This window comes from Lethenteron reissneri, unplaced genomic scaffold (assembly GCF_015708825.2).
Source record: "Lethenteron reissneri isolate LAM-NWPU_2019-01 unplaced genomic scaffold, ASM1570882v1 scaffold_1532, whole genome shotgun sequence".
In the NCBI taxonomy this organism is placed as follows: domain Eukaryota; kingdom Metazoa; phylum Chordata; class Hyperoartia; order Petromyzontiformes; family Petromyzontidae; genus Lethenteron; species Lethenteron reissneri.
Genome location: NW_026891259.1, coordinates 92,501 through 101,171, shown reverse-complemented (window position 1 = coordinate 101,171; position 8,671 = coordinate 92,501). Strand labels below are relative to the sequence as shown.

Here is an 8,671-nt window from a genome sequence, read left to right as displayed (position 1 = left end):
GTGACTCGTGGCTGTCAGTGGGATGATCCCCCTCGTGCTGATCACAAGCCGCCGTCGTCGTCGTCACCACCTCGTGGTCGTCGTCATCGTTCTTCTCGTCGTCGCCTCCGAGTGAGAGACACGGAGAGAGACACGGAGAGAGACACACACAGAGAGACACACACAGAGAGACACACACACACAGAGACAGGCACAGAGAGACACAGAGAGAGACAGACACAGAGAGACACAGAGAGAGAGACACACACAGAGAGACACAGAGAGAGACACACAGAGAGACAGAGAGACGTGGAGAGAGACAGAGAGAGACAGAATTTGCGTGTCATCCTTGCGCAGGGGCCATGCTAATCTTCTCTGTATCGTTCCAATTTTAGTATATGTACTGCCGGAGCAAGTACAGAGAGAGACACAGAGAGACAGAGAGAGACAGACACACAGAGAGAGACAGACACACAGAGAGACACAGAGAGACACAGAGAGAGACACACACAGAGAGAGAGAGACAGACACAGAGAGAGAGAGAGAGACACAGAGAGAAACATACACAGAGAGAGACAAAGACACAGAGAGAGACAGAGAGAGAGAGACACACAGAGAAACACAGAGAGACAGAGAGAGACAGAGAGACACAGACACAGAGAGACAAGCACACAGAGAGACACGGAGAGACAGAGAGACACAGAGAGACATACACAGAGAGACAGAGAGAGAGACACAGAGATACACAGAGAGAGACACACACACAGAGAGACACAGAGAGACAGAGAGAGACAGAGAGACACAGAAAGAGACACAGAGAGACAGAGAGAGACAGAGAGAGACACGCACATAGAGAGATATGTAATATACAGTTTATACACACACACAGTACTGTTATATATACACACACAATTTTTATAGAGATGTAGGACCTGAAATACACGCGCCACGCGCTCTGTGGGTCTGTTGCTAGGCAGACAAGCAAGTGTACAGTAGCGGGTATTTGAGGACGATGTTGTTGTTGCTGAGAGGAGACCCGTTAAGTGACGTGACAGCTGTTATGGGCAACCGGGGACACAGGCCGGTGATTGGCCGAGAGGGTGATTGCTTAACGAGTGGCGTCGCCCAGGCGGCAATAACAAAGTCACGTGGGGTTGGGGGCCTGGGGGGTGATGGGTAATCGGGGGGTGAGATAATGAATAGGGACTGATTGGGGTGGATCTAAAAATACAGTGATACCTCGGTTCACGAACGCTTCTGTTCACGAACAACTCGGTTTACGAACAGAAAAGTTCATAAAAATATGCTCCAGTTCACGAACAGGAGCCGCGGCCATTTTAATGCTATTTCCAGGCTGTCACGTGGTCGTGACTTCCTGTAGGAAGATCGTGGAGAGAAGAAGAGACACAGAAAGAAGTACTGTGAGTACTGTGAAGACACTTTCAGTGACTTTTTGCTTTTTGGTGTGCTTTTTAGCACATACAGTACTGTACTACTGTACTGTACAATACTGTACTTACTGTAATGTACAGTTCACCCGTTTGAGTGCTTACTGAAGTCATCTCAAGCAAGGTTAGTGTTCTCTCTTTATACATTACTATACTGTACAGTACTAATGTGTATTGTAATTTGTTTAATATTTTTGTGCTTCAAAAACCAAATAAAAAGGTCAGAACGGATTAACCGGATTTACATTGAACCCTGTGGGAAAATGTGCCTCGGTTCACGACCAATTCGGTTCGCGACCAGAGTCAGTTCACGAATTAAGTTCGTGAACCGAGGTATCACTGTATAGCGCAACAGAGAGACGGAGTCTTGGTGGAAGCTGGAGCGATGGGGAGCTGGAGTGATGGTGCCCGGAATAGCGGAGAGCAGGAGTAAGAGAATACGATAACGGTAGCAGTGGGGAGAGAGATAGGTCACAGAGACCCATACTCATAGAGACCCACACTCATACAGACACACAGAGACCCATACTCATAGAGACCCACAGATACCCACACTCATAGAGACCCACAGAGATCCATACTCATAGAGACCCACACTCATAGAGACACACAGAGACCCATACTCATAGAGACCCACACTCATAGAGACCCACAGAGATCCATACTCATAGAGATCCACAGATACCCACACTCATAGAGACCCACACTCATAGAGACCCACAGAGATCCATACTCATAGAGACCCACAGAGATCCATACTCATAGAGATCCACAGAGACCCACACTCATAGAGACCCACAAAGACACACAGAGACCCATACTCATAGAGACCCATACTCATAGAGACCCACAGAGACCCATACTCATAGAGACCCACAGATACCCACACTCATAGAGACCCACAAAGACACACAGAGACCCATACTCATAGAGACCCATACTCATAGAGACCCACAGAGACCTATATTCATGGAAACCCACAGAGACTCATACTCATAGAGACCCACACTCACAGAGACACACACTCACAGAGACCCACAGAGACCCACACCCACAGAGACCCACACTCACAGAGACACACACTCACAGAGACCCACAGAGACCCACACGCATAGAGACCCACACTCACAGAGACCCACAGAGACCCACACGCATAGAGACCCACACTCACAGAGACCCACAGAGACCCATACTCATAGAGACCCACAGAGACCCACACCCACAGAGACCCACACTCACAGAGACCCACACTCACAGAGACCCACAGAGACCCACAGAGACCCACACTCATAGAGACCCACAGAGACCCACAGAGACCCACACCCACAGAGACCCACAGAGACCCACAGAGACCCACACTCATAGAGACTCACAGAGACCCACACAGAGGTGACGACGACGACTGTGGCGCTTGCTGTGACGTCACAGGAGGACCGAGCGAGAATCCCACCGGCGACAACCGCCGGCCATGCAGAGGAGAATCTCGGACATCTGGGCCGGGCTCAGGGGGCAGGAGCAGCAGCAGCACCCGCCGCAGCAGCAGCAGTCGCCGCAGCAGCAGCAGCGACAGCAGCAGCAGCAGCAGCAGCCACAGCAGCAGCAGCAGCGGCAGCAGCAGCAGCGGCAGCAGCAGCAGCAGCAGCAGCGGCAGCAGCAGCAGCAGCGGCAGCAGCCGGACAGACAGGGCGGGCGTCTCAGCGGAGGCGACTGGGAGTCGAGGAGGGAGAGGGAGTCCAGGAGGGAGAGGCAGAGGGAGCAGGCGCGGGAGGCCAGGGAGGCGTGGGAGCGCGAGTATTTCGCGTTGCACCGCTCCCTCGGGAGGCGGCGGGAGCGGCGGGAGTGGCGGGAGCTCGAGAGGGGGGCCAACGCTCCCTTGAACCCGGCGGGGGGCGGGGGGGGCACGGCGGGGGGAGGGAGAGGGAGGGCGGGGGGAGGGGTGGAGAGAGGGGGAGGGAGGGCGGGGGGAGGGGTGGGTGGGGCGGGGGGAGGGGGGATGGTGGAGGGAGGGCGGGGAAGAGCGGGGGGAGGGGTGGAGAGAGGAGGAGGGAGGGGGGAGGGAGGGGGCGCAGGGGGGGGCAGGGAGAGGGGGAGGAGGGGGGCTGAGTGGTTTGATCGACTGCGATCACTACGCTGAGATGGACCCCAAATCATCAGTTCGGGAGGGGGAGGGGGATCAGGAGGGACGAGCAGTGGGTGAGGGAGGGAGGGGAGGGAGGGGTGGAAGGGAGGGAGGGGAGGAGGTAGAGAGGGGTGGGAGGGAGGGGGGAGGGAGGAAGGGAGGGAAGGGTGGAAGGGAGTGGTGGGAGGAGAGGAGGGAGGAAGGGGAGGCAGGGAGGGAGGGTGGGGGTGTAGGTGTGCGGCTTGCTACAAGCGTCTCAGCATGGCACCGTGTGGGGCTGGTGGCTGGTGTCAAAATGCCTCCAAGTGTCGCCAGGTCTCCACGTGGAACTCTGAGAGGAGGTTTCCGTCTGTTTGCGTTCGGGCCTCGTACGTGGAGGTGTTGTAGACACGATGAGGAGGTGGGTCGGCCCCCAACCAGGGATTGAACTGGTGTCCCTCCTCGTTCGATGGTTTTCGTTTGTTTGTTGACGTTAACTATTTTGACATTAGGTTTAAAGTTACCTTTGATGAATGCAACAGTTGCCGCTGGGCGTGCGTTCATTAGAAGCGGTTCAAAATGTGTGGAGGATGCAACTGAATTGCCGACATGGAGTGTTACGTGATACCCAGGCAGCAAAACCCCAGCACTCAACTTGATTCCCAGGTTGAGGATCAGAGGGGAACGATTTGGCGGTTGTATAAAACTGTTTACAATTAAAAACTATTCTGGAATGGGTCCGAGGAAGTGTTTTTGCACGTGAAGATATCATCTTCTTGGTTATTTCGGTAAAGTCACGTAGAAGGGAAATAATAAAATAATAGAAATAAAACATTATAAAATACAATTCTCACGACGTTTCGGCCACAACGCAAGCAGCGGTCCTCAGGTGAAGAACAGATCTGTCGAGAAGACATTCAGACGCTGTCTTCTCGACAGACCTGTTCTACACCTGAGGACGGCTGCTTGCGTTGTGGCCTAAACGTCGTGAGAATGATTTTATTGTTTTATTTTTATTATTTTATTATTTTCATTCTACGTGACTTTACCGAAAGAACCAAGAAGATGAATCCCTGCTGCAGTCACGAAAGCTTTTAAGTGAAGATATCAGTCGAAGAGACCAGTCCATTCCAGCGAGGAAACTTCTTAATAAGTTGCCCTGTTCACGTTGAAGAGTCTTTGGTGTTTGTCGCATTTTGTATCGACTAGCCAAGCCCGTCCCTTTATCTGCGAAGTGGCAGAAGTGGGTCTGCACCAGAGGTCGCAACCGGGTACCCGATACCCGTACCCTACCCGATACCCGGGTACCCGGCCGGGTACGGGTACCCGTTTGCGACCCTGCACAAGGCAAGCAGCCGTCCTCAGGTGAAGAACAGGTCTGTCGGAAAGACAGCGTCTGAATGAACACCACCAAGCTTGGCAGCAATATACGCTGCCAAACCTGGTGGTGTTTCATTCAGACGCTGTCTTTCCGACAGACCTGTTCTTCACCTGAGGACGGCTGCTTGCGTTGTGGCCGAAACGTGGTGAGAATTGTAATTTATGATGTTTTATTATTTCCCTTCTACGTGACTTTACCGGAAGAACCAAAAAGTCTGCACGTGGGTTTTGTTAATTGATACGCGATTCTCTTTAAATTTTTACGGTGTGTACACAAGGTACACACCGCGTTTGGTTGAACACTTTAGACGTTTATAATTTTAAAGAAAGTTTTTTACTTTAGTCTAATGGATGAGAGTAAAACATGTCTGTTAAGTCGGACTTGAAATTGTCTCCTGAAATGGGTGCTTTTGTGCGACCGGTCTTAATCTGAAATGAGCATGGACATGACAATTTAATGGAGTTGTGTTTGTATTTCACAAGGCGGCATTGAATGTTGCGGAATGTATATTGGCGCATTGGCCGTGGTGAAGTGTCTGGCGAAGATTAAAGTTGACCGGCTGTTGGCTTTAGAACATTGCTTCTTTGAATTTACTGCGTTGCTTTAGATTGCTAGTGTTTGTGTACTGTGTGTACTGTGTGTGTACTGTGTGGGTTTGTGTACTGTGTGTGTACTCTGTGTGTGTGCACTGTGTGTGTACTCTGTGTGTGTACTGTGTGTGTAGTGTGTGTACTGTGTGTGTGTACTGTGTGTGTACTCTGTGTGTGTACTCTGTGTGTGTGTACTGTGTGTGTACTGTGTGTGTGTACTGTGTGTGTGTGTGTACTGTGTGGGTTTGTGTGTGTACTGTGTGTGTACTCTGTGTATACTGTGTGTGTACTGTGTATACTGTATGTGTACTGTGTGTGTGTACTGTGTGTGTACTCTGTGTGTGTACTGTGTGTGTAGTCTGTGTGTGTACTCTGTGTGTGTACTCTGTGTGTACTCTGTGTGTGTAGTGTGTGTACTGTGTGTGTAGTCTGTGTGTGTACTCTGTGTGTGTACTCTGTGTGTAGTGTGTGTACTGTGTGTGTACTCTGTGTGTGTGTACTGTGTGTGTGTGTACTGTGTGTGTACTGTGTGTGTGGGTGGGTGATGTGAGTGAGTGAGTGGGTGGGTGGGTGAGTGAGTGGGTGAGTGAGTGAGTGGGTGAGTGGGTGAGTGAGTGGGTGGGTGTGGTGGGTGAGTGAGTGGGTGGGTGAGTGAGTGAGTGGGTGAGTGGGTGGGTGAGTGCGTGAGAGAATGGATGAGTGAGTGAGTGTGTGAGTGCGTGAGTGAATGGGTGAGTGAGTGAGTGGGTGAGTGAGGGGGTGAGTGGGTGAGTGAGCGAGTGGGTCGGTGAGGTGGGTGGGTGAGTGGGTGGGTGAATGGGTGAGTGAGTGGGTGAGTGAGTAGGTGATGAGTGGGTGAGTGAGCGGGTGGGTGAGTGGGTGGGTGAGTCGGTGAGTGGGTGGGTGGGTGAGAGAGTGGGTGGGTGAGTGAGTGAGTGGATGAGTGAGTGGGTGGGTGACTGGGTGAGTGAGCGAGTGGGTGAGTGAGTGAGTGGGTGGTTGGGTGAGTGGGTGAGTGAGTGGGTGAGTGAGTGAGTGAGTGGGTGGGTGAGTGAGTGAGTGAGTGAGTGGGTGGGTGAGTGAGTGGGTGAGTGAGTGGGTGAGTGGGTGGGTGAGTGGGTGGGTGAGTGAGTGGGGTGAGTGAGTGGGTGAGTGAGTGAGTGGGTGGGTGGGTGGTTGGGTGAGTGGGTGAGTAAGTGGGTGAGTGAGTGGGTGAGTGAGTAGGTGAGTGAGTGGGTGGGTGAGTGAGTGAGTGAGTGGGTGAGTGAGTGAGTGAGTGGGTGGGTGGTTGGGTGAGTGGGTGAGTGAGTAAGTGGGTGAGTGAGTGGGTGAGTGAGTGAGTAGGTGAGTGAGTGAGTGGGTGTGTGAGTGAGTCAGTGGGTGAGTGGGTGGGTGAGTGGTTGGGTAAATGGTTGAGTGGGTGAGTGAGTGGGTGAGTGAGTGGGTGAGTGGGTGAGTGAGTGGGTGGGTGGGTGGGTGAGTGAGTGAGTGAGTGAGTGGGTGGGTGGGTGAGTGGGTGAGTGAGTGGGTGAGTGAGTGGGTGAGTGAGTGGGTGAGTGAGTGGGTGAGTGAGTGGGTGAGTGGCTGGGTGAGGTGGGTGGGTGGGTGGGTGAGTGAGTGGGTGGGTGGGTGGGTGAGTGGGTGAGTGAGTGAGTAGGTGAGTGGGTGGGTGGGTGAGTGAGTGGGTGAGTGAATGAGTGAGCAGGTGAGTGGGTGGGTGAGTGAGTGAGTGAATGAATGAGTGGTTGGGTGAGTGAGTGAGTGGGTGAGTGAGCGGGTGAGTGAGTGAGTGGATGGTTGGAGTGGTTGGGTGAGTGGATGAGTGGGTGAGTGAGTGGGTGAGTGGGTGAGTGGGTGGGTGAGTGAGTGAGTGAATGAATGAGTGGTTGGGTGAGTGAGTGAGTGGGTGAGTGAGCGGGTGAGTGAGTGAGTGGATGGTTGGAGTGGTTGGGTGAGTGAGTGAGTGGGTGAGTGAGTGGGTGAGTGAGTGATTGGGTGGGTGGTTGTGTGAGTGGGTGAGTGGTTGGGTGAGTGGTTGGGTGAGTGAGTGAGAGTATGAGTGAGTGGGTGGGTCAATGGAGTGGGTGAGTGGTTGTGTGAGTTGGTAGGTGAGTGGGTGGGTGAGTGAGTGAGTGGGTTTGCTGAGGTGGGTGGGTGAGTGAGTGAGTGGGTAAATGGAGTGGGTGAGTGAGTGGGTGAGTGGTTGTGTGAGTTAGTAGGTGAGTGAGTGAGTGGGTGAGTGGTTGGGTGAGTGAGTGAGAGTATGAGTGAGTGGATGGGTCAATGGAGTGGGTGAGTGGTTGTGTGAGTTGGTAGGTGAGTGGGTGGGTGGGTGAGTGGGTTTGCTGAGGTGGGTGGGTGGGTGAGTGAGTGGGTGAGATAGTGAGTGAGTGGGTGAGTGAGTGAGTGAGTGAGTGGGTGAGTGAGTGAGTGGGTGGGTGGTTGTGTGAGTGGGTGAGTGGTTGGGTGAGTGGTTGGGTGAGTGAGTGAGAGTATGAGTGAGTGGGTGGGTCAATGGAGTGGGAGAGTGGTTGTGTGAGTTGGTAGGTGAGTGGGTGGGTGAGTGAGTGAGTGGGTGGGTGGTTGTGTGAGTGGATGAGTGGGTGAGTGGTTGGGTGAGTGGGTGAGTGAGTGGGTGAGTGGGTGAGTGAGTGGGTGGGTGGGTGAGTGGGTGAGTGAGTGGGTGAGTGGATGGGTGAGGTGGGTGGGTGGGTGAGTGGGTGGGTGGGTGGGTGGGTGGGTGAGTGGGTGAGTGAGTGAGTGGGTGAGTGGGTGGGTGGGTGAGTGAATGAGTGAGCGGGTGAGTGGGTGGGTGAGTGAGTGAATGAATGAGTGGTTGGGTGAGTGAGTGAGTGAGTGAGTGAGTGGGTGAGTGAGCGGGTGAGTGAGTGAGTGGATGGTTGGAGTGGTTGGGTGAGTGGATGAGTGGGTGAGTGAGTGGGTGAGTGGGTGGGTGGTTGGGTGAGTGAGAGTATGAGTGAGTGGGTGGGTCAATGGAGTGGGTGAGTGGTTGTGTGAGTTGGTAGGTGAGTGGGTGGGTGAGTGAGTGGGTTTGCTGAGGTGGGTGGGTGGGTGAGTGAGTGAGTGAGTGGGTGAGTGAGTGGGTGAGTGAGTGATTGGGTGGGTGGTTGTGTGAGTGGGTGAGTGGTTGGGTGAGTGGTTGGGTGAGTGAGTG

The 8,671-nt window shown here is 53.4% G+C and overlaps 1 non-coding gene across 1 annotated transcript; it reads right to left on the bottom strand.

Moving 5' to 3' along the window:
• Window positions 1-294: 294 nt before the first annotated feature.
• On the bottom strand, window positions 295-398 carry LOC133362576 (U6 spliceosomal RNA). Its single transcript, XR_009757510.1, has one exon. It is a non-coding gene; the product is annotated as a U6 spliceosomal RNA (small nuclear RNA).
• Window positions 399-8,671: the final 8,273 nt, after the last annotated feature.